This window comes from Odocoileus virginianus, chromosome 12, assembly GCF_023699985.2.
Source record: "Odocoileus virginianus isolate 20LAN1187 ecotype Illinois chromosome 12, Ovbor_1.2, whole genome shotgun sequence".
Lineage (NCBI taxonomy): Eukaryota > Metazoa > Chordata > Mammalia > Artiodactyla > Cervidae > Odocoileus > Odocoileus virginianus.
This window is the reverse complement of record NC_069685.1, coordinates 6,173,739-6,196,495: the sequence shown is the minus strand read 5'-3', so window position 1 is coordinate 6,196,495 and position 22,757 is coordinate 6,173,739. Positions and strand designations below refer to the sequence as shown.

General features: G+C 42.5%; 1 protein-coding gene across 7 annotated transcripts in view; it reads left to right on the top strand.

Moving 5' to 3' along the window:
• The window catches only part of FHIP1A (FHF complex subunit HOOK interacting protein 1A), a 399,036-nt gene that overhangs the window by 43,938 nt on the left and 332,341 nt on the right, over positions 1-22,757 (top strand). Inside the window, exon 1 of one of the 7 annotated variants that reach the window (XM_070474761.1) lies at positions 11,411-11,541. The exons of the other annotated variants lie outside the window; for them this stretch is intronic. The gene's annotated coding sequence lies outside the window, so the exon portion shown is untranslated. Of the gene's footprint in view, positions 1-11,410; positions 11,542-22,757 lie in introns of those variants that run through there. 7 annotated transcript variants of the gene reach the window in all.

Sequence of the window (22,757 nt, the reverse complement as noted above, 5' to 3'; positions counted from 1 at the left end):
GGACCTATGAATAACCATCAAGTAGACCAACGTATATAGGGAGAGAGTCTTAGAAGGAGAAGAGAGAGAGAGAAAGGAGCAGAGAGGATATACGAAGAAATAATGACTGAGAACTTCCCAGATTTAATGAAAGACATGAATATAGTCATCCAAGAAGTTCAGTGAACTCCAAGACAAACTCAAAGAAACTCAAACTAAGGCACATTGTAATCAAACCTTTTGAACACAAAGACAGAATCTTGAAAGCAGCAAGAGAGAAGCTAGTCACATATAAGGGATCTTCCATAAGACCACCAGCAGATTTCTCTTCAGAAATTTTGGAGGCCAGAAGGCAATAAACTGAAATATTCAAAGTGCTAAAAGAAAAAAAGCTGTCAACCAAGAATCCTACATTTGGCAAAATGGTCTTTCAAAAATAAGGGAGAAATGAAGACATTCCCTGGTAAACAAAAATGGGGGGAGTTAATTACTATTAGATTTGCTCTGAAAGAAAAGCTAAAGGGGGTCCTGCAGGCTGAAATGAAAGGACACTGGATAGAAACTTGAAGCCATAAGAAAATATGTACATGTCAGTAAAGGTAAATCATGGGCAATTATAAAAGCTAGTATTATTGAAACAACAATTTGCAACTCCAATTTTTGTTTTCTACACGTTGTAAGAGATGAACACTAACAAAAATGATTGTTAGCCTAAAAGCTGATATGATATTATCATAATTTTGGTTTGTAACTCCATATTTTGTTTTCCACATAATTTAAGATACTAATGCATTTAAAAGAATTATTAATTTATATTTTGTGTATACAACACATAAAGATGAAATACTATGACATCAATAACTAAAAGGGTAGGTATGGAGCTGTAGAAGTGCAGAGTTTTTCATGTTGCTAAAGTTCAGTTCAGTTCAGTCACTCAGTCGTGTCCGACTCTTTGCAACCCCATGAATCGCAGCACGCCAGGCCTCCCTGTCCATCACAAACTCCCAGAGTTTACTCACTCATGCCCATCGAGTCAGCTAGTTTAAATTCAAGTTAGAGTGTTTAACTTGAATTAAATCATCCTAAGTTTAGAATATTCAGTATAATCTCCACAAAGCAACTGCGTATAGAATATACATTTATAATAATTATAACATTTTTTGTTATGTCTATTTTACCACACACACCAAAAAAGTTCACCACCCTTTTGGCATGTGTCCACTGGAAGCTCCAAGCTAAGACATCTACTTAGGTCATCCGCTCCAGAATTATGGGACAGAGGGATGGCCTCTCCTGCTAGGAAATCTTATTCTCCTGAGTGCCTGTCATGTACCCCTAGCACCCTCCAAGACAGTCCCTGCCTTGGCTTGGGAGGCAGACCCCAAAACAATTTTAAAACAGTGTGAGAATAGATTCAAGCTGTCCAGAAAAGGCAAAATTCACAGAGAGGGGAAGGAGATGGGGGAGGGGTAACAGGAAGTGAGTGCTAATGGGCACGGTGTTTCTTTCTGGGGAGATGAAAATGTTCTAACATTAGGTAATGGTGAATGTTGGGAATATACTAAAAACCATTGAGCTGTTCATTTTCAATGAGCAAATTTTATGGTATGTGAATTATATCTCAATAAAGCTATCATTTAGGTTTTCTTCTTCTTTTTTTTTAATTAAAAAAAAAAAAGAAAAGGAAAGCCAGAAAATTGCAACTCCGGCTTCTTGGCTTCTATAACTGGGCTCTCTTTTTTTAAAGAAAATTTCAGTTTTTTATTTGTGCCTTGCAACTTGTGAGATCTTAGTTCCCTGACCAAGGATTTAACCTGGTCCCCCAGCCATGAAAGTGCAGAGTACTAACCACTAGACTGAGATCCTTCACCTCATTGCCCCTGCTGGTAGGCACAGCCCCAGATTCACATCCTTCTCAAATCACTACCCAACAGGCCAGCATGTGCTTCTTTCCCACAGCTCCACTGGAACATTCTGGATGAAGGCTTGAGATGACTTGGTTTGACTCACGAGCGCACCCCAGGCTGAATACTGTGGCGGGGTGGATGGTGGGGAGGTGGGTAGACCAACTCAGCATGGGTTATACCAGCTCCCCGGGGAGCAGGGGCCGGGCACCGTCGCCAGATGACTTGGGGGAGGGCAGAGGACCAAGACAACAGCTGCGTTGCAAAAGCAGAATGACTCCTGTAGCTGCCCAGTTGGCTTTGGCTAGAACCTCTTTCCTGATTCAAGATCCAAGGTGTTGGATTTATGATGAGGTTCTACTCTACTGTGGGGATTAACACTGTCCCTCTACTTCAGAGTGCCTTAATCATGTCTTAATTACTTCTGAGTCACTGACACACAGTCCTTTCAACTGTTCGATTTCAAAGGTGTTCCTTTTTACCTCTAGTATCTGTTTTATCTTGAAAGACATTTATTTTTTCACTTACGTAGCTCAGAATAGAAATTTCAGTGTCTAAGGGCTAAGCTTAGGCTTCAAAAGACACCCGCCGTAGCTTCTGTGAGGTTCCCCCTGGAGAGGAGGCAGTGGCTGGATGGTGACTCACCAGCTGCCCCTCGTGTCTGAAGCTGGACTGGGAGTTTGGTGTCAGTCCTGCTGGGTCAGAGATGTAGAGGGAACACAGACGGAGGGTTTTGCTGTTCATTCTTGCTGATGCTACTGCTAAGTCGCTTCAGTCGGGTCTGACCCTATGCGACCCCATAGATGACAGTGCACCAGGCTCCCCTGTCCCTGGGATTCTCCAGGCAAGAATACTGGAGTGGGTTGCTGGTTCATTCTTAAGCATCCAATATTAACTTGACTCCGTGAATGGGTTGAATTATCTCTCTCCAAAATCCATATGTGGAAGTTCTAACGCCCAATACCTTAGAATACAACCTCTCTCAGCGAGAGGGTTTTTGTAGAGGTAATCAAGTTAAAATGAGATCTTTGGGTGGACACTGGGCCAGTATGATTGGTGTCCTACTAAAAAGAGGAAATTTAGAGACAGACACACACATGGGGAACATCTTGTGAAGATGAAGGCAGAGCTCGGGGCGATGGCTCCACAAGCCAAGGAGCACCAGAGATTGACAACAGACCCCCAGAAGCTAGGAGACAAGCGTGGACCAGCTTTTTCCTCATGGTCCCTGGGAAGGAACCAACTCTGCCAACACCTTGATCTCAGACTTGCCTCCACGATTGTGAGAAATTTAATTTCTGTTCTTTAAGCCCCCCAGTCTGTAGTCCTTTGTTACGGCAGCCCTAGCAAACCAATAGATCTCTTGAAACCATCATGTAATCTATCACCCCCATGGGAGAACACACCTTTTAAGCATGTCTCTCTTTCCCTATGGTGGATCACACATCTTTACCTCCTTCCAGCCTTCTTCTCCTCCCTCGCCTTCAAATCCTTATCCCCCTTTGCCGACCCCATGATCCCATCATTCTCAGCCTCTCTAAGGTCTGTTCTGGATCCCCTGCTCCCAGTCCCTGTAATAGTTCTTCTGGCATCACCTCCTCCTGGATCAACTCTGACGTGGGAGGCATCCTGCTCCTGCTGTGGGCTGAATGCAGGCGTCTAAAGGCACTCCCCGCAGGCACTCAGAAGAGCTCCTGGAAGGAGCAGTGACGGGTGACATTCCCACGGCCGCCGCGTGCACAAGTCAGCTGTGCACACGATTGGTGTCCTTGTGAGACTTTACGTCACAGCCCCGCTCACTCCTCTGCGACCACCACGGTGGGGTCGCCGAAGCCACCCTCTGGGGTTTGGGACAACTGGTTTCTTCTCTTGGCTTTGGGTCCCTTGATGAGGGAGTAAATAAATAGTTGAAACAGGACTAGAGGCTGGAAAGATCTGGGTTGTAGAGGTCGTTTGGACACGTTGTGGTCATGTGGCCTTATGGACGTTTCTTCACTTCTCTGAGCCTTGTCTGTTTTAAACAGGAATAGTAATTTATACCTCGAAGACTTGTTATGAGGATTAAATACGGTAATAATAACTATTCAGTTACTAAAAGCTGTGTGTGTACAAGATACTATCTTGCAGGAAAGTGTGAAAGTGTTAGTTGCTCACTTGTGTCCAACTCTTTGCGACCCCATGGCCTGTAGCCCACCAGACCCCTCTGTCTGTGGAATTCTCCAGGCAAGAATCCTGGAGTGGGTGCCATCCCCTTTGCCAGGGGATCTTTTGGACCCAGGGATCAAACCCAGGTCTCCCGAACTGCAGGCGGATTCTTTACCATCTGAGCCAGCAGGGAAGCCCATGCTTTTGAGCTCTTGGGACAGGATCTGGGTAAACAGTAAAAACTTCTAGTGGGGCAGAAGAAGAGATGGGCAACCTACAGAAATGTTTTATTTCTTATTCAGATGTTTTGAATAAAAGTATCAAATATGCTTGATTAAGCATGACAAGTTGCAACAAAATTTAAGGGTCCATTCAATTTTAAATACTCTAACTATGCTATATTTTATATTTTTTGAAATTAAAAAAAATCACTCTCAGTTGGAAATAGCTCTAATGAATTTTATATGGTGTTACTTTGTTGTGGATTGTGCATATGCATGTATAGCTCATTGAGACCTTAATTCAAATAATTCACTCAACATTGTAACACTCATCACTGCTTCTCAGACAGGGACAGTTATCCCTGCTAGGGAACATTTGGCAATGTCTGGAGATGTTTTGGTTGTTATGACAGGACAGTTCCTAAAATAAAGAATTCTCCAGCCCAAAACATTAACAGTGCTGAAGTTGAGAAATCCTGCCCTCTCTTTCTCTGTTTCTCTTTGGACATATATACATATTTGCTTCATATATATATACATACCTATTCTATACATATTTATGTAAATACATACATATGTTATATATAAAACAAATTCTGAGATTTATACACAATATATGGCATATAAATATACATGACACACAAATGGACAGTCATCATAGAAACATAATGAAAACAAGCTACCTAGTTAAAAAAAAATCTTGCCGGAAAAACTACTGATGGGGAGAGGAGGCGGTAAGACTGAGGTTCAACAGTGTCAGAGGAGTCTGCCGGTGGGGGCTGGGGATGCCCAGGATGTCAGGCTTCTGAGCAAGCCGGCCAACTTTCCAAGCTGTCTGCCAAGAGCGCAGCCCAGCTCTGCCTCAGCCGAGCGGCCCATCTGTGAGCCTCGGCCGCTGGAGACAACAGTGCTGCTATCTCCACGCACAACTGGGCACAATGGCCGAGCAACGCACACTGGCATTTTTGTTCGCAGTTGGCAAGTTCACAATTAGAGTGATTGTTTCCGAAAGAGTGTGAGTGCACGATCGCTTCGTGTCCTTAATGTCTGCAGTGTGCTGAGCATAAAAGTTTAGCTGGGGGAGGGGGCACAGAAGTTTGAAATATTCAAATGCATGCAGAATTATACTGCCTTAAAGACTCCATTTCGGAGGCTCCTTCCTGCATTGACACAATGTCTTAGATTCTACCAAGGACTCAAAAGAATCCCTTGCTTGGAGTTAGGAATTGAAAAGAGGTCCATTAATTCTTTCAGGCTACCAGGTGACCATTTTGTTGTGGGCAAAAGGGAAAAAAAATACCAGAACACAGACTGGACTGGTGAAATTCCCTCAGTCACCCAGCCACCTCTTTTTTTTTACACTGCGGCATCTCAGAGGCTGGCAGGCTTTCATTGTAAGTCCCGTGGTTTATACAGGCATGTCTATTAATTGCGGTTTAATTCTAATATTTTTAGGTAAAATAATTATTTGGCATTCTCTTATCAAAAGACTCACTCCGTGCCACGTGAGTGGCACATACAAATCCTTGTGTCTCCAGAGAATGGTATCAAGGCCTGGTCACCAAGATGCTGTTTTGTTGGGCTTCCAGGTCTAGGAGTGAATCAGAGCAGTAGGCTGCTCAGTCCATGTGATTAATCAACAAATAGTTGAGGATTCAGGATTTAGCATGGAGCTAGGTGCTCTGAGATAAACAAACATAGGTTATGGTTATCTACAAATAAAAAGGGAAGTATAGATATACAAAGGAAAATATCAGATAACTTTTATTTTAGTGGGTTCAGAGGCAGTGTTTATGATGAAAGGCTGTTCCTTAGGGAGTGGATCAAAAGACTGCTGTGGCCAGAAAACAGAATTTCAGGCTTTCAGGACATTGTAATCTAGTTAGGGAGACAAATTAAATTGATAGTAGAGAATTAATGATTGCTAAATAGTTTGGTCTTAATTATCAGTGAAATGTAAATTTATAAAAGGAGAAAGCCTATTGGCTTGAGTAAAAGATTTACTTTGTGGAGCAGTTGAAAATAAGATGGGGTGAATAATTCATATTATGGAGAACTAGTCAAGAAGTCTGAAATTTGACGACACGAACAGAGACAGAAGCAACTCCCTGGAGCAAGGGGAGGACCATCAATCAAGAGCCGTAATAGCGCTAGGCACCGTGCCAGGGGCTGGGGGCACCAAGATGCCCCGTGTGTGGCACTCACTCTGATGGAACTCACAAGAGGCGTTTTCACAGCCTGGTTCAGCTGCCCTCCACAGGATAGCCAGGAGTGAGGACAGTCCAGAGCTAGAGACCAGCCATGAGGCTGGGCAGGGGGATGATGAGGGCCTGGGCGGGCTTGTCTAAGGAGAGCAGAGAAAAAGTGAGTCTGGAAGGCACTGAAGCACTCGGATCCTGGAAAGAGACTAAAGGCAGGAGGGCAGGGACGTGGGGGAAAGGGTGGAGCCCCCAGTTGCAATGGGGCACTTGTAAAGGCACCAACCGGAATGCAGGAGACTAGGAAGTTTTAAGATACTGAAAGGGAGACAATGGCAGGACGTATATGTTGAAATAAACAGTAGGAAGATGGAACTACGGACTGATGCAAGATAGATCAGAATGGTTGAACTGTACAGAAAGTGAGGGAAGAGAGGAGACATCAGAGCAAAGCCTTGGGCGCGTCATCCCTGGAGTCAGGAGCTGGGAGGGGAGGGGCAAATCAGAAGCTGTTGAAAAGGTCAAGAAGAAGTAGGAAAATGTAGTGTCGCTAGACCTAAGGGTGGAAAGAATTTGAAGGAGTGGGTTGCCAGGGTGGTTAAATGCCAGAGAGAGGCTGAAGAGAATGGAAACCAAGATAAAGCCGTTCATTGTGTGAGACTGCACTCTATAAAACAGCCTGTGGGTTTTTTGTTTTAAAATGAAATGAAAAGTATCAGATATTAATAAGCTCTGAAATCAAACATATATGCAAATGAACAACATCAAGGTTTTAGAATCCTGCAGGGCTAAGATAACAGTATCCTATAATCACACAGCATTTGTGTTTTTAGAGCATTTTCAAATACCTTATTCCAACTGCCCTTTTACAACATTCCCGGGATGATTATATTAATAGTCTAAAAGCAATCTAATTTCCTCTTTTTCCTCATTCACTTGCTCAGTTACAGTCTGCATTTGTACAGCTATCAGTACTACTAACAATGAGTGACTCTCCAGCAGCTTTTAAATTTTATTTTATTAAAAAAATTTTTTTTTGGTCCCGCCACACGGCTTTTGGGATTTTAGTTCCCCCACCAGGGATGGAACCCAGGCCCCGCTTAATGGCACTGTGGAGTTCTAATCACTGGACCTTCAAGAAATCCCCTCTCCAGCAAACCTTGCTAACAAAATGAAATATGATGATAAAGAGGATGAAGCCTGTAGTAATAATACCCAACATTTATACAGTGTAAGGTGAGTTCACATATGTTATTTTATTTTACCTTTAACAATTCTGTGAGGTACGTTTCATGATCTCCATTTTATTTGTGTGGGCAACTGTTAAAAGTCCATGCCCGAAACAAATATGTTCAACAGGGGTTGTGTGCTGAGTCGCTCAGTCATATCCGACTCTTTGAGACCCCATGGACTGTAGCCCTCCAGGCTCCTCTGTCCATGGGATTCTCCAGGCAAGAATATTGGAGTTGATTGCCATGCCCTCCTCCAGGGGATCTCTCCAACCCAGGGATTGAACCCAGGTCTCCCATTGCAGGCAAATTCTTTACCATCTGATCCACCAGGGAACTGAGGCTAAACAAGACCAAGTAAATGAACTTTTCATAGTTAATAAACTGAAACTCCGCTAAGAAAAATGAAGGCAATCTTATCAAAGAATAAGAAAAAAATCTCAACATATCAGGACACACCAATTAATCTATCCCCTTTCTATAAGCAGGCAGAATATAAAGCTGCTTACCTCATTTGAAAGTCTCATAAATTTCTGTTACTTAGAAATTGTATGATTGCAAGTGACAAGACTCATTTAGGGCAAAAAGTGGCAGGGAATTAAGTGACTCTATTGAAAAGTTGAAGGGCAGAAGTCCAGTCTAAAGGTTCAGACGTGGCTGGATCCGTGTACAATTCAAGTTGAAAAAGAGCAAACTCAGAGCTTGAATGGGCTGTGTGTGCAAGTACCACCTAGGAGTGTGCATATATGTTTGTGCTGGGACATAGTCGGGGTGGGGTGCGCAAGGATCAGCCCCATCTCGTGGCTGAGTCCCTTCACTGTCCACTTGAAACCGTCACATTGTTAATTAGCCATACACTAATGTAAAACTAAAAAGTTCAAAAAAAAAAAAGTTTTAATTAAAAAAAAAAAATCAGCCCTACCTCAACTGCAAGGACTTAAGAGTAGGGAAGGGGTGGTTCTCCAGAGGAAAACCAAGGGGCCCCTAGCAGAAGAAAGAAGAATGGATCCTGGGTAGGCAGAACCAACAGATTTCCAAATTACTCCTGTTTTCAAATAGTGTTGCACCAACTTTCTTGAAATTCTCCCTGTTTTTTTTCTCACTGTTGAAGACTTTGGGACTCAGGAGTTACCTACAAGGATACAGATACTCTGGGGCATTAGACTCATGGGGTGGCCAAGAAATGCTGTAAAAAATTCATGCCTGAGCCTAACCTCTCAAGTGAGGTCCAGACATTGGACCTCAACACCTCAAGCTTGGTCCACATAGTAAATGTCTGAAAGGAAAAACAAAGTGTGCAGAGTTAAAAGCGGGAGACAGCCGTTTATCGCCTCATAGCTTTTCTTGCCTCCCTTCTCCCCTGCCATGCTACTGAAGGGGCGCTCGGACAGAGTGGGCTTCCCCACTGCTCAGTGGTAAGCATCCGCCTGCTCATGCAGGAGATGCAGGAAACTTGGGTTCTATCTCCTGGAGGAGGAAATGGCAACCCACCCCATTACTCTTGCCTGGAGAATTCCATGGACCGAGGAGCCTGGCAGGCTGCAATCTGTGGAGTCGCAAAGAGCGGGACACAACTGAGCATACTCACACGCTCGGACAGAGTAGTTTCCCCACCAATACAGCGGAACTGAATGCAGAGAATACAGCAACCCCTACTGGTGGGAACCGGAGGCCCTCTGCAGTGAAAGTGCCCAGGCCTAACCACTGGACCGCCAGGGAGTTCCCGCCTTGGACAGACTCGATTCCTGTTCTCTGTGACTTACTGTCTCCAAGGGAACAAAAGTGGGAGAGGAAGTGAGGAGTCACATGTGTGCTCAAGGACACGCCAGTCCAGTAAGGGAGAAAGACGAATCTGAGTGAGGGAAGGGTGTGTGTGTGTGTGTGTGTGTGTGTGTGGTGAGGGAAGTGTGTGTGTGTTGCTTAATAACTTTAAAATCTGGCAAGCAAAAAGAAGTGAACCGTGAACTTCTAGATGTTCAAGCTGGTTTTAGAAAAGACAGAAGAACCAGAGATCAATTGCTAACATCCGCTGGATCATCGAAAAAGCAAGAGAGTTCCAGAAAAACATCTGTTTCTGCTTTATTGACTATACCAAAGCCTTAGACTGTGTGGATCACAATAAACTGTGGAAAATTCTGAAAGAGATGGGAATACCAGACCACCTGACCTGCCACTCGAGAAACCTGTACGCAGGTCAGGAAGCAACAGTTAGAACTGGACATGGAACAACAGACTGGATCCAGATTGGAAAAGGAGGACGTCAAGGCTGTATATTGTCACCCTGCTTATTTAACTTATATGCAGAGTACATCATGAGAAATGCTGGGTTGGAGGAAGCACAAGCTGGAATCAAGATTGCCGGGTGAAATATCAATAGCTTCAGATATGCAGATGACACCACCCTTATGGCAGAAAGTGAAGAGGAACTAAAAAACCTCTTGATGAAAGTGAAAGAGGAGAGTGAAAAAGTTGGCTTAAAGCTCAACATTCAGAAAAGTAAGATCATGGCATCTGGTCTCATCATTTCATGGGAAATAGATGGGGAAACTGGAAACAGTGTCAGACTTTATTTTTGGGGGGCTCCAAAATCACTGCAGATGGTGATTGCAGCTATTAAATTAAAAGACGCTTACTCTTTGGAAGTAAAGTAATGACCAACCTAGACAGCATATTAAAAAGCAGAGACATTACTTTGCCAAAAAAGGCCTGTCTGGTCAAGGCTATGGTTTTTCCAGTGGTCATGTATGGATGTGAGAGTTGAACTGTGAAGAAAGCTGAGCACCGAAGAATTGATGTTGGAAAACTCTTGAGAGTCCCTTGGACTGCAAGGAGATCCAAGCAGTCCATCCTAAAAGAGATCAGTTCTGGGTGTTCATTGGAAGGACTGATGTTGAAGCTGAAACTCCAATATTTTGGCCACCTGATGAGAAGAGCTGATTTCATTGGAAAAGACCCTGATGCTGGGAAAGATTGAGGGCAGGAGGAGAAGGGGACGACAGAGGATGAGATGGTTGGATGGCATCACCGACTCGATGGACATGAGTTTGAGCAGGCTCCAGGAGCTGGGGATGGACAGGAAGGCCTGGAGTGCTGCGGTTCCTGAGGTCGCAAAGAGTCGGACACGACCGAGCGACGGAACTGAGCTGAAAAAGAAGCCTGGCCCATCAGGAGACTTGAAAATAGCCCTTTAGGGCTAGACGGTAGTGCCTAAGGGCAGGCCGACCCGGCTGAAGCTGGAGAAAAGAGCCAGGGGTCACAAGGGCTAAGTTTATTTTCATTCACGTGCTCTAAAGGAATGTTCTAAAGAGCATTTAAAGGGCTCTAAGAAATGTTTATTACAGACCGAAATCGCACGCATTCTCTCATTTTGAGCTTGTACATTTTCCGTTTGTGAGTTGAAAAAAAAAAATACATCTTTAAATTGTATTTTAAAAATCAGTCGGAAAAATAACCCCAAAGCCTGCGGAAAAGCGCCAGGATGCGGCGCTCCCGGGCTGCAGAGTCGCGACTCGGCCACAGGAGGGCAGTGCTGCTCAGCGGACGGCGGAGGCCGGCGCTGCTGCCGGCCGGCCTGCGGCGGGGTCCCCGGGAATCCCTCCCCAGAGGAGCGAGGACGGTTCTTCGGGAGCTGGGTGGGGCGCGTGGCCCCGGTTTGGAGCTTCCCGTGCTCCCTTCGTCCACCGTCTACCGACCTTCCCGCCCAAAACAGAAACGAAAGCAAAGCTCTGTCTGGAGCACACAAACGTCTGTAAGCTAACGGCCCCTGCGGCACTCGCCTGCATGGCATCGTCCCGAACAAGCACTCGCCTTCTAAAATAACTGCAAACAACCAAAGTGTCCAACAGGCAGGCGCAAGTGACGTGCGGTATGTTTATGCAAAGAAATAGAGCGCACCCTTTAAAAGGCAGGGTAAATGATGAGAAAATGTTAAGCGGAAAAAAAGAAGCAAAATCCAAACAATGTATAGCCCTATTTTTACCAAAGTGCTTAAATTATATGTATTAACATAGAATTAAAACCTGGAAGTTACCAGTGATAATCCTTGATGATGGAATTACTGTTGAGTTTTATTTTCTTCTTTAAATTGTTTTATAGTTTATAAAATAATAAATGATGCTTTTATGCTTAGAAGAGGATTAGCAAGGGAAATCCCAATACAAAAAAGTAAATATCCATCCCCAAAGAAGAATAATTTTATAATTTTATCAGTTACATGAGACTATGTTGGCTCACGGGACTGAGTTCATGTTTGCTTATTAGCATTAGTGGAGTTTCCACTGATAAAGGCGAGGTGTTGAGAAGCATGCTCATAAATCCTTGAGAGAATAATGAAGCACAAGAACATATTAATAGTGATTATAAATAATTGTCTATTTTCTTCTGAATACTTTTCTGTATTTTTCAAATTTTGTATAGAAAACATATACAGATTTTATTTTAAAAAATAAAAATAGCAAGGGCAGACTGACTGCAAGATGAAAAACACAAGTAAATGAGTAGGAAGGGAGAGACATATCTTCCAGTCATTTAGAGATAGATCTTCCTTCTCTTCACTTGTCAGGTGTCATTTGAGATAGCCATCATTCTTTTCAAGCTAAAATGACTTTTTTTTTAAGTTTTTTTTTTTTTTTTTTTTAATGCGGACCATTTTAAAAGTCTTTATTGAGTTTGTTATAATATTGCTCCTGGCCTATATTTTGAACTTTTGGCTGCAAGGCATGTGGAATCTTAGCTCTGTGACCAGGGTCTGAACCCATAATCCCTGCATTGGAAGATAAAGTCTCAACCCCTGGACCACCAGGGAAGTCCCCTAAAACGACTATTTTCGTAAATACATCTCTCCAATCATAAAAATTTTAAAAGTTGAAACTTAAAAACCTTTTCAAAGTTACAAAAGCATGATGCAGTTTTTGTGAAAAAATAACTGGTTATTTCTTCACTTAGAACTGTAAGTATTTTGTTTTATACTCTTCCAAATATGAAAACAGATATTTTTTTTAAACAAAGTAGGAACCTATTGCTTTCTGACCTGGTAAATTCATGTAACTATGTATTGAACTTTCACGAATGTCATTAAATACACCATTTTTGAAGTCTGGGCTGCATACTTATTTTAACATAAATGTGTATAATAATGTATTTAACCAGTTTCCTTTTGTTAAACATCTATCGATTTTCTAGTTTTTAGCCGTTAATAATGTTGAATTTAATATCTTTGTTTTTGTGTGTGTTTAACTATCTTTTCAGTAAAAATTGCTAGAACTGAACTGCTGAGTCAAAGACTTTTCAGCCCTTTGCCAATTGACACATTGGAGAGGGGGCTCCAATCTATACTTCCCTCGGTAGTAATTATTTTGCATATTATAGTGTTATAATAAACCTTAAACTCATATAGGGTTAGTCTTTCAACTTTGCTCTCCTTTTTCAAAGTTCTTCTGCAATTTGGGTCTTTTGCATTTCCATGTAAATATTAGAATCATTTGTTAATTTCTACCCCAAAAAATCTTCCGGTGAATCTAGAAATCAACTGAGGGAGAATTCCTGGTGGCTCAGGCAGTAAAGAATCTGCTTGCAATGTGGGAGACCTGGGTTCGATCCCTGGGTCAGGAAGATCCCCTGGAGAAGGGAATGGCAACACACTCCAGTATTCTTGCCTGAAGAATTCCACGGACAGAGAAGCCTGGCAGGATACAGCTCATGGGGTCACAAAGAGTTGGACACGACTGAGCAACTAACACTCACTTTCACCAAAAAATAATCTTCCAGGATTTTTACTGGGATGGCAGTGAATCTAGAAATCAGTTGAGGGAGAATTGATATAATTTACTTGATTATAAATTTATATGTTAGTTTTCAAAAATTAATAGTTTTTTTAGAGCTCTGTTAATTTTATAGGATAATTGGTCAGAAAATATAGAGAATTCCCACATACTCTATCCCCTCCCCAGTTTCCCATGTTATTTGCATTGTGAATTATTCTGGTACATTTGTTATAATTGATGAATCAATATTGAAACATTATTATTAACTCCAGTTTATCACTTATGTTACATAGGATTCATTATTTGTATTGTACAGTCTTTGGTGGTGGTTTAGTCACTAAGTTGGGTCTGACTCTTGGAGCCCCAGGGACTGTAGCCTGACAGGCTTCTCTGTCCATGGGATTTCCCAGGCAAGAATACTGGAGTGGGTTGTCATTTCCTTCTCCCGGGGATCTTCCCATTCCAGGGATGGAACCCCGGTCTCCTGCATTGCAGGTGGATTCTTAATAAACTGAACCACCAAGGAAGCACCATTGTACATTCTTTGAGTTTTAACAAATATACTATGATGTGTATCTGCCATTATAGGATCATAGAAATTAGTTTCACACTACTGGCTTTTGTGTATTGATCTGGTATCCTACAACCTTGCTAAAATCCTTGTTAGTGCTAGTCAATTTTTGTAGATTCTATTGGATTTTCTACTTAGATGATCACCTGGTCTGATAATAAGAGAAGTTTTATGTCTTCCTTTCCAGAATCTGTAGTATGATGTTGGAAAGAAGTATTGATCCATGCCTGGATCCTGATTCTAGGGGATAATGCATTCAGTCTGTCACAGCTAAGTATGATGTTAACTGTAGATTTTTCACGGATGCCCTTTGTGAAGCTGAGAAAGTTCCCTTGTTTACTAAAAAAAAATGGGTGTCTGATTTTGTCAGATGACTTTATGCATCTGCCCAAATGATCTTATTTTTTCTTCTTTCAGTTTAAGATGGTGAATTACACGGATTCATTTTCTGATGTTATGCTAATTTTGCATTCCTGGGATAAACCACACTTGGTCATGGATGATGCATTATCCTTTTTACTGCTGAATTTTTTTTGTTTAGAATTTTTTTGCATCTATATATTTCTTAATTAATTTATATATTAAGATTTTGGGGGCTGCGTTGTTGCTGCACATAGGTCTTCGTTGTGGTATATGGGCTTCTCTCTAGTTGTGGCGTGGGCTCAGAGCACGTGGGCTCTGTAGTCGTGGGATGAGGACTCAGTAGTTGCGGCCCAAGAGCTCAGTTGCCCCAGGGCAGGTGGGATCTTAGTTCCCCAGCCAGGGTTGAAACCTACGTCCCTGGCACTGGAAGGTGGATTCTTGACCACTGGATCACCAGGCAAGTCCCCGCATCCATATTAATGGGTGGTATTGAGCTACAGTTTCCCTGTAACGTGTGTGTTTGTCTTGTTTTGGTTTTAGGAGAATGCTGGCCTCGTGGAATGAATCAAATTAAATCTAAGCCTTCTGGAAAGTTTGTTTTCAATTGATATTGTTTCTTCCTGAAATGTTTGGTAGCTCTCACCAATAAAGCCATCTGGGCCTCCAGTTTCCTTTTGGGGAAGGTTCTTAACTAGAAATTCAATTTTGGAAATAGATATAGAGAGTTGTTTAAGTTGCCTCATAGTTCCTCTCGAGTGAGCTTTGGCGGTTTGCGCCTTTCAGATACTTTTTCTCTGGTTCACGTAGTTTCCTCACCTGCCTGCATTGCAGTGTTACTGTTGTTTAGTCGCTGAGTCACGTCCGACTCTCTGTGACCCCGTGGACTGTAGCCCGCCGGGCTCCTCTGTGCATGGGATTTCCCAGGGGAGAATTCTGGAGCGGGCTGCCCTTTCCTTCTCCAGGGGACCTTCCCAACCCGAGGAGCCCACATCTCCTGAGTCTCCTGCGCTGGCGGGCAGGTTTTTTATCGCTGAGCCGCCAGGAAGCCCGTGCAAGTCAGTGCTCTCTTGGAAGCTCTGCTGCGTCCCTCTGAGCATCTCCAGGCTTCTCTCCCTCCCTTCTCTGGTTCTCTGGCCAGTGACTGCTAACCTTGTTACTTTCTGGGACTGTCAGCGCCATCTCAGTTCTGGGAGGCTATGCTCGTATCCACTCCGTCCTCCCCAGCCCTGCCCTCTCTGCCCCACACAGTGGCCTAGAATCTCTTCCAAAGCTGTACACCGCAGCAAGCGCGGGCTTCCCATTCCTCGTTTCCTGTGTTCCAAGGACCATTTTACTTCATTGCCTGATGCCCATTTCCTTGGGAATTCATGTTAAATTTTGCCTTTTTTCTTTCTTTGGGGACTTTTGGGTAAGAGAATAAATGAAGTCCCCTTTATTCCATCTTGTATGGAAACAGAAGCCCCTTGGGTGTTTTTTAGTATCTTCAAAGCAAAGTTTGCCCTTTTTAACAAAAAAAACACTTTACTTGGCTGCACCAGATCTTACTTTCTGCACAAAGGGGATCTTCAGTCTTTGTTGCAGCACCCAGTGTCTTCAGCTGCAGCATGTGGGACCTAGTTCCCTGACCAGGGCTTGAACCCAGGCCCCCTGCGTTGAGAGGGCGAGTCTTAGCCACTGGGCCACCAGAGAAGTCCAAGGTTTCCCTTTTAATAATGGTCCCAAAATTCTTAATTTACATTTAGCAGTGGCTTCGTATCTTTGAACAACAATACATTCTTTGAGAATTGCTTTCAAAAAATAATTTTTATTTCAAAAAAATAAAAAAAGATAATTCCTAATTAGTCCTTATTACTTACTCTGTGAAAGTGCTATAAGCTGTAAAGCTCTAAACAGTTATTAAGTATTTTTTATTGTTTGGTAGTCCACGCTAGACAACACTTTATATGTTTTAGGCTTACATTGTTCTCTTGCTTTCACACAAGATTTTGAGGCAACTAAGTAATGAAATTCAGGAAAACAGTATTATGGAATGCTTAATTTTGCTAACTTAATTATGTTTAATAAGTTAAAATTTCTAGCTTAATGATGAGTCATTACACATGAGGATCCTGAAAAGGACTATTTTAAAAGTTTGTATTGGGGAAGGCTTTCTCTTAATATCTTGACTTTACAAGTTCTAGAACTTTAGGAAATGTTTAAATGAAAGGAAAGGTAGCAAAAATTATCGTAATTAATGAACACTAAGGACAAAAATTAAAATACTCATTCAGAGCTGCAAATATAAAACTGTACCTCTTATCATGACATGAATTGAATTTGCTCTAGTGAACCCTGAAACCTATCAAGTTCAATTATTTTATAAATGATTAAATAATTATTCATTTCCAAAAATGATGGAATCTCAGTAAGTGCTTTCAGAGCTTTGAACTCTTCTCAGTTCTTTCTTTTTTTAAAAAAAATAACTGGTAATAGCTTAGTGAATAGTTTAGCAAACTCTTAAAACTTTTTTCACCCGTGGTGGATATTTTAAACATATATAAATGGGAAGAAGAATAAACATATGAGAGTCTTAAGATAAAGGTTGAGCTAGTGAGAAGAATTTCTGTTTTCAGAGAAATGCATTTGCCCATTCTGCCGCTATTTGGCAGAAGAATAACAACCAACCAGCCAATCAGTCAAAAAAAGTAACAACTACCTCTTTCAAGACCACCTTATTAGTATTCACAGGTATCTGTCTCCAAGGCTTTAGAGATAATTAAATTAGCTGTGAATCATCACTTGAGAAAAATTATATTCTCTTCATGATAAGAGGAAATAAAACTAGCCGTCTGATGGATGAACATTACTATAATGTGTATTCTAAAAGGGTAAGTTTGCAAGTCGTCATGAACAAACTCAATCAAATATGGTGAAGGAACTGAGACTCTGAATCAAATCCTATTCTGTATTTTGAGTCATCCAATTTTGATTCATACAGATACCACGCCCCTTCAAATGCAGAAACCAGTGAGCAGGATCGCTAGGACCCTTGACAGCTTTCTGGTTAAGAAGTTGCAGGCTCTTACACTGCAACTATCAGGAACTTTCTATTTGAATAGAACTGCAAGACTGAAGTTTCCTGTAAGAAAAAAAAATGATTACTGACTGCTCTGTCCATTTGGAGACTTCTGGGTTCAAAGAAAAGCACAGTGTCTTTCTTCCATGGGAAATCATCACATCAGGCGTGAGGATTATTCTAACCTTCTGCTTCTTCTAGACAACTGTGTCCTGCTGCAACTACAAGGATGCTAACCACCGTGAATTAGTTTTTAGGAGGGAAACTTTAGTCTTTCCTTAAAAAAATTCAGTCCTGAAAGCTCTATCACATGCTTGGGGCATGGATGAATCTGGAAGATCTTATCCTGAGTGGAATAAGCCAGACACTATGTGAGGTTCCTGGGCTTCCCTGGTGGTTCAGTGGTAAAGAACCCGCCTGCCAGTGCAGGAGACTCAGATTCAATCCCTGGGTCGGGATGATCCCCTGAAGGAGAGCATGGCAACCCACTCCGGTTTTCTTGCCTTGGAAATCCCATGGCCAGAGGAGCCTGGCAGGCTGCAGTCCATGGGGTCACAGAGAGTCAGACAAGACTTAGCGACTAAACAGCAATAACAACATATGAGGTTCCTAGAGAAATAAAATCCATAGAGACTGAAAACAGGATAGAGGTTGCCAGGGACTGGGGGAGGTAAGGATTGTTTTTTTAAACTAATATAGATTTTAATTTTGCAAGGTGAAAGGAGTTTTGGTGATTGCTTGCACAACAATGTGAGTATCTTTAAACCCTATTGAGCTGTAAGTGTAAAAGTGGTTAAGATGGAAATTTTTATGTCATGTGTGTTTTACCATAATTTAAAATCAAACAAAGAAACAAATCTTCAGTAACTTCTAATTGCCAATAACAACAATTCCCAATATTTTTTTCATCAAGGCACATATAGAAGTGATCATTAACACACTGAAGTGAATGTGACAAGTCATTCAAGGTTAGAGATGACCAGCCGGGGTCTCTGGCCTTCTCATGCTCCATTGGCTTGCCCAAAAGTCTGAAAGGATCAATAGCCTGGCACTTCAGTAACCCATTCACAGATCCCTAGTTAAGAATATTTTAAAACAAAAAAAGCAGTGCATTGACATATATCTAGGTGTGTGTGTGTGTGCTAAGTCACTTCAGTCGTGTCTGACTCTGTGACTCTGTGGCCTGTAGCCTGCCAGACTCCGTTGTCCTTGGGATTCTCTAGGTATGAATACCGGAGTAAGTTGCCATGCCCTCCTCCAGGGGATCTTCCTGACCCAGGGATCAAACCCGCATCTCTTACAACTCCTATATTGGCAGACATGTTCTTTGCCTCTAGCACCATTGGGAAGCCCCATATATCAAAGTACTGACTTGTATATCCTATAGGCCAGATACTTTGAGGGGTGCAGACAATTTTGTTGGACCTGTGCTCATCTGCCATTTGACTGCATCTCACTGGATGTCAGCTCCATTTTTCAGAAATGCTGTCTCTTTAATCCACAGATTTTCAATCAGAAGTAGAACTTTAGCATGTACCTACCTCCTGCTATCAGGGGACTTCCCTGGTGGCTCAGGGGGTAACGTGTCTGTCTACAATGCCGCAGACCTGGGTTTGGTCTCTGGGTCAGGAAGATTCCCTGGAGAAGGAAACAGCAACCCACTCCAGTATTCCTGCCTAGAAAATCCCATGGACGGAGGAGCTTGGTGCAGGCTACTGTCCATGGGGTCGCAAAGAGTCGGCACGACTGAGCGACTTCCCTTTCCTTTTCTGATATCAGGCAGAGATTCTCTAGGGAAATGGTTCTCAGCTGGGGGTCCTATGCTCCTTCTCAAGCGTTAACGTGTTTACAAAACACCAGAGATCTTGTTCAAATGTTTCAGGTTCCCTAGGTTTAGAGTGGGTCCAGCCTTTTACATCTCTAGCAATCTCTCCAATCTTGATGCTGCTGATCCAAAGGCCACAGTTTGAGTATCAAGGCATTAGGGGATTTCAGAAATGAATGGGAGCATTTTTGGTTATCATGTGACTGGGAACACTCCTGGCAACACTCTCTGGTGGGGAGCAGGGATGTTAAGCTTATTGCAGTGTGCAGGAGAGTTCTGTGTAATGAAGAATTATCCCACCCAAGATACCAGTAGCTCCTTCTTTAAGGGGAGAAGCCATGCTTCCAGGCCTGATAGGATCCATGCCTAGTGGCATCCTAAATGTTAATATTTAGGTTAAAAGTCACTAAAGGTTACATAACACATCAGAATGCAATGTGACACTCAAGAAAAGTTAAAACTACAGAAAAGGTTTAAAAGTCATTATTTAGTTTTTTTTTTTTTTTTCTTTTAGGGGTTTAAAAAAATACCATTAAAATTTTACCATCTATTTTTTCATGTGCTTAAAGTCAAAGTCAACCTGATATTAAATCCTGGTTTTAATCTTTAAAAAAGTGTTGAGGAGCCAGATTTCTCCTCCAAATTTTATGCTGTGGTTCACACTTTAGTGATATAAGTAAAAATGCCTGTATATATGTCTAGAGCAGGTGCTATGAGGTATTTAGATAAGATGAGGATTCTCTACAACTGGAAGCATGCCAAGTGTAGATTAGATTCCATCTTCACTGTGCCCTTTTCTCTCATTCTCACATCAATTTTTGTTAGATGTTTGGATGCACAAGTCATTTTACTGGTTTCTGAACCTTAAGCCAGAATAGTATCCTGTATGTTTCTGAGAGTAGTTGTAATATTAAGGAAACAGGCTGTAGTCCTAGACAGACTGGATTCCAATCCTGGCTCAGCCAGACACGTTGTTGTGTGACCTTGAACAAATTACTGAACTTCTTATGTTCTCAGTTGTGAAATTGGATAAAACTAGCACCTACTTCCTGGGTTTTTATGCATAATTAATAGATGAAAAGCATTTAAAATAATGCCACAATCTGGTCAGCATTCAATAGATGTTTGTCACTACTAAATTATCCACTTGAGCTTGTTTAAGGGTATGTTTTTATGGCACAGTGTAGGAAGACAGAGGACCCATCACACTACAGAGGCCGAGCACAGCCTGGACTGGTGATCTTGGGCTTGGCCTTGTGTCTGACTGTGCTCAGGCGTGAGCTGGCAACAGCCTGGAGAAATTCGGCCCAAACAAGACATCATTTCAGAGCCCGGTAACTGATGGGTGTGGCTGGAGATCCTCGAGGAGCACCTGGGCCTCCACAAATGCAGAGCTTCACCCGGAGCAGACGGTGAGCACGCCGTAAATAGTAGCTGCAGGTAACCGCCGCGCACGCGTGCTAAGTCACTGCAGTCGTGTCCGACGCTTTGAGACCCTATGGACTGTGGCCCGCCAGGCTCCTCTGTCCAGGGATTCTCCAGGCGAGAAGACTGGAGTGGATTCCTGTGCCCTCCTCCAGGGGATCTTTCCAACCCAGGAATCGAACCTGAGTCTCTTAAGTCTCCCACATTGGCCAGTGGGTTCTTAACCACTGATGCCACCTGGGAAGTCCATCAACAACACCAATACACTGCACTGCGAATACACTAATAATGATATTCTTTTGAGGCTGCTGTGTACTCAAAACATAAAGGAGCACCTTTCCTAGTCTGCTTATCCATTCATCAGATGATGGATATTTGAGTTGCTTCCAACCTTTTGGTGCTTTTGAACAGTGCTCCTGTGGCAATAGGCATACAAATATCTTTTTGAGATCCTGCTTTCAATTCTTTTGGGTCTATTTACGGATGTGGATTGCCAGATCTGGATAGTTCTATTTTTAATTTTTTGAGGAACCACCAAAGTTTTCCACAGCAGCCGTACCATTTTACATTCCTATCAACAGTGTATGTGTTCCAATTTTTCCACATCCTTGCCAACATGTTATTTTCTTAAAAAAAAAAAGTTTTTATAATAGCTATCCTAATGAGGTGAGGTGGTATTTCGTTGTGGTTTTGATTTGCGTTTCCCTAATGATTAGTGATGTGGAGCTTCTGTTTCATGTGCTTGTTGGCCACTTGAACATCTTTTTTGGAGAAATGTCCAAGTTCTTGGCCCATTTTTTAAATAATCAGGTTGTTTTTCTGTTGTTAAGTTAGAGCAATTCTTTTTTTTTGTTTAATGATTTTGTTCATGGCTGTGCAAGTTCCTGGTTGCTACATGGGCTTTTCTCTGGTTGTGGTGAGCAGGGGCTGCTCTCTGGTTGTATCCGTGGGCTTCTTACTGCTGTGGCTTCGCTTGTTGCAGAGCGCAGGCTCCAGGGCGTTCGGGCTTCAGTAGTTGCGGCGCGTGGCTCAGTTGTTGTGGCCCACAAGCTTAGCTGCTTCGAGGCATGTGGGGTCTTCCTGGACCAGGGATCGAACCCAAGCCTCCTGCACTGGCAGGTGGATTCTTTACCAAGCCACCAGGGAAATGATTTTTAGTTTTCCACATGCTTATCTAGTGAGAGAGGCCAGGATCAAGAGGCCTGGGAGCTGAGAGTCCTCAGCCACAGTTCTGGCTCTGCCATCAAAAGCTCTGGGGCCTCTGGCCAGCACCTGCTGCTCTCTCAGTCATGTCCGACTCTTTGTGACCCCATGGACTATAGCCCGCTAGGCTCCTCTGTCCATGGGGTTCTCCAGTCAAGAATGCTGGAATGGGTAGCTATGTTCTTCTCCAAGGAACTTTCCCCACCCAGGGATCGAATGCAGGCCTACTGCGTTGCTGGCAGATTCTTCACTCTCTGAGCTAACAGGGAAGCGCCGTGTATACATAAATCCTCTTTTTTTATGTTTCCTGCCCATTTAGATCACCACAATCACTGAGTAGGGTTCCCTCAGCTATACGGTAGATTCTCATTAGTTATCTATCTTATACATAGAATCAATAGTCTGTATATGCTAATCCCAGTCGTCCTATTTTTTAAAAGTATTTTAGCTCGTATGTTTAGGTGGGGTTTTTTTTTTTTTTTTGGTCAGTTTTGAATTAATTTTTTATAACTCCTGAAGATTTTTGAATAAATGAGGTGATGTGAAATGGTTGTGAGCTAAGGATTTAGAAATGGATAATAATCACGAATAGGAACCTCATGCATGTCCTCAGATCCTATGTTTCATGTTAGCCACACTAAATATAATCCTTTCTGTAAAAAGGACTTGATAAACTTGAACAGTGGTTCTCAACCTTGACTGCCCTGGACTTAGGTGGAGAAGCTTTAAAAAATAGTAATATCTGGTTTCCACCCTAGAGATTTTTATTTCATTGTTCTGGAATACAGCCTGGGCATTCACTGTTAGTTTTAAAAGCTCCCCAGGTGATTCTAATATGCAACAAAGAACAGAACCACCTTGCTAGAGAGAGTTCCAA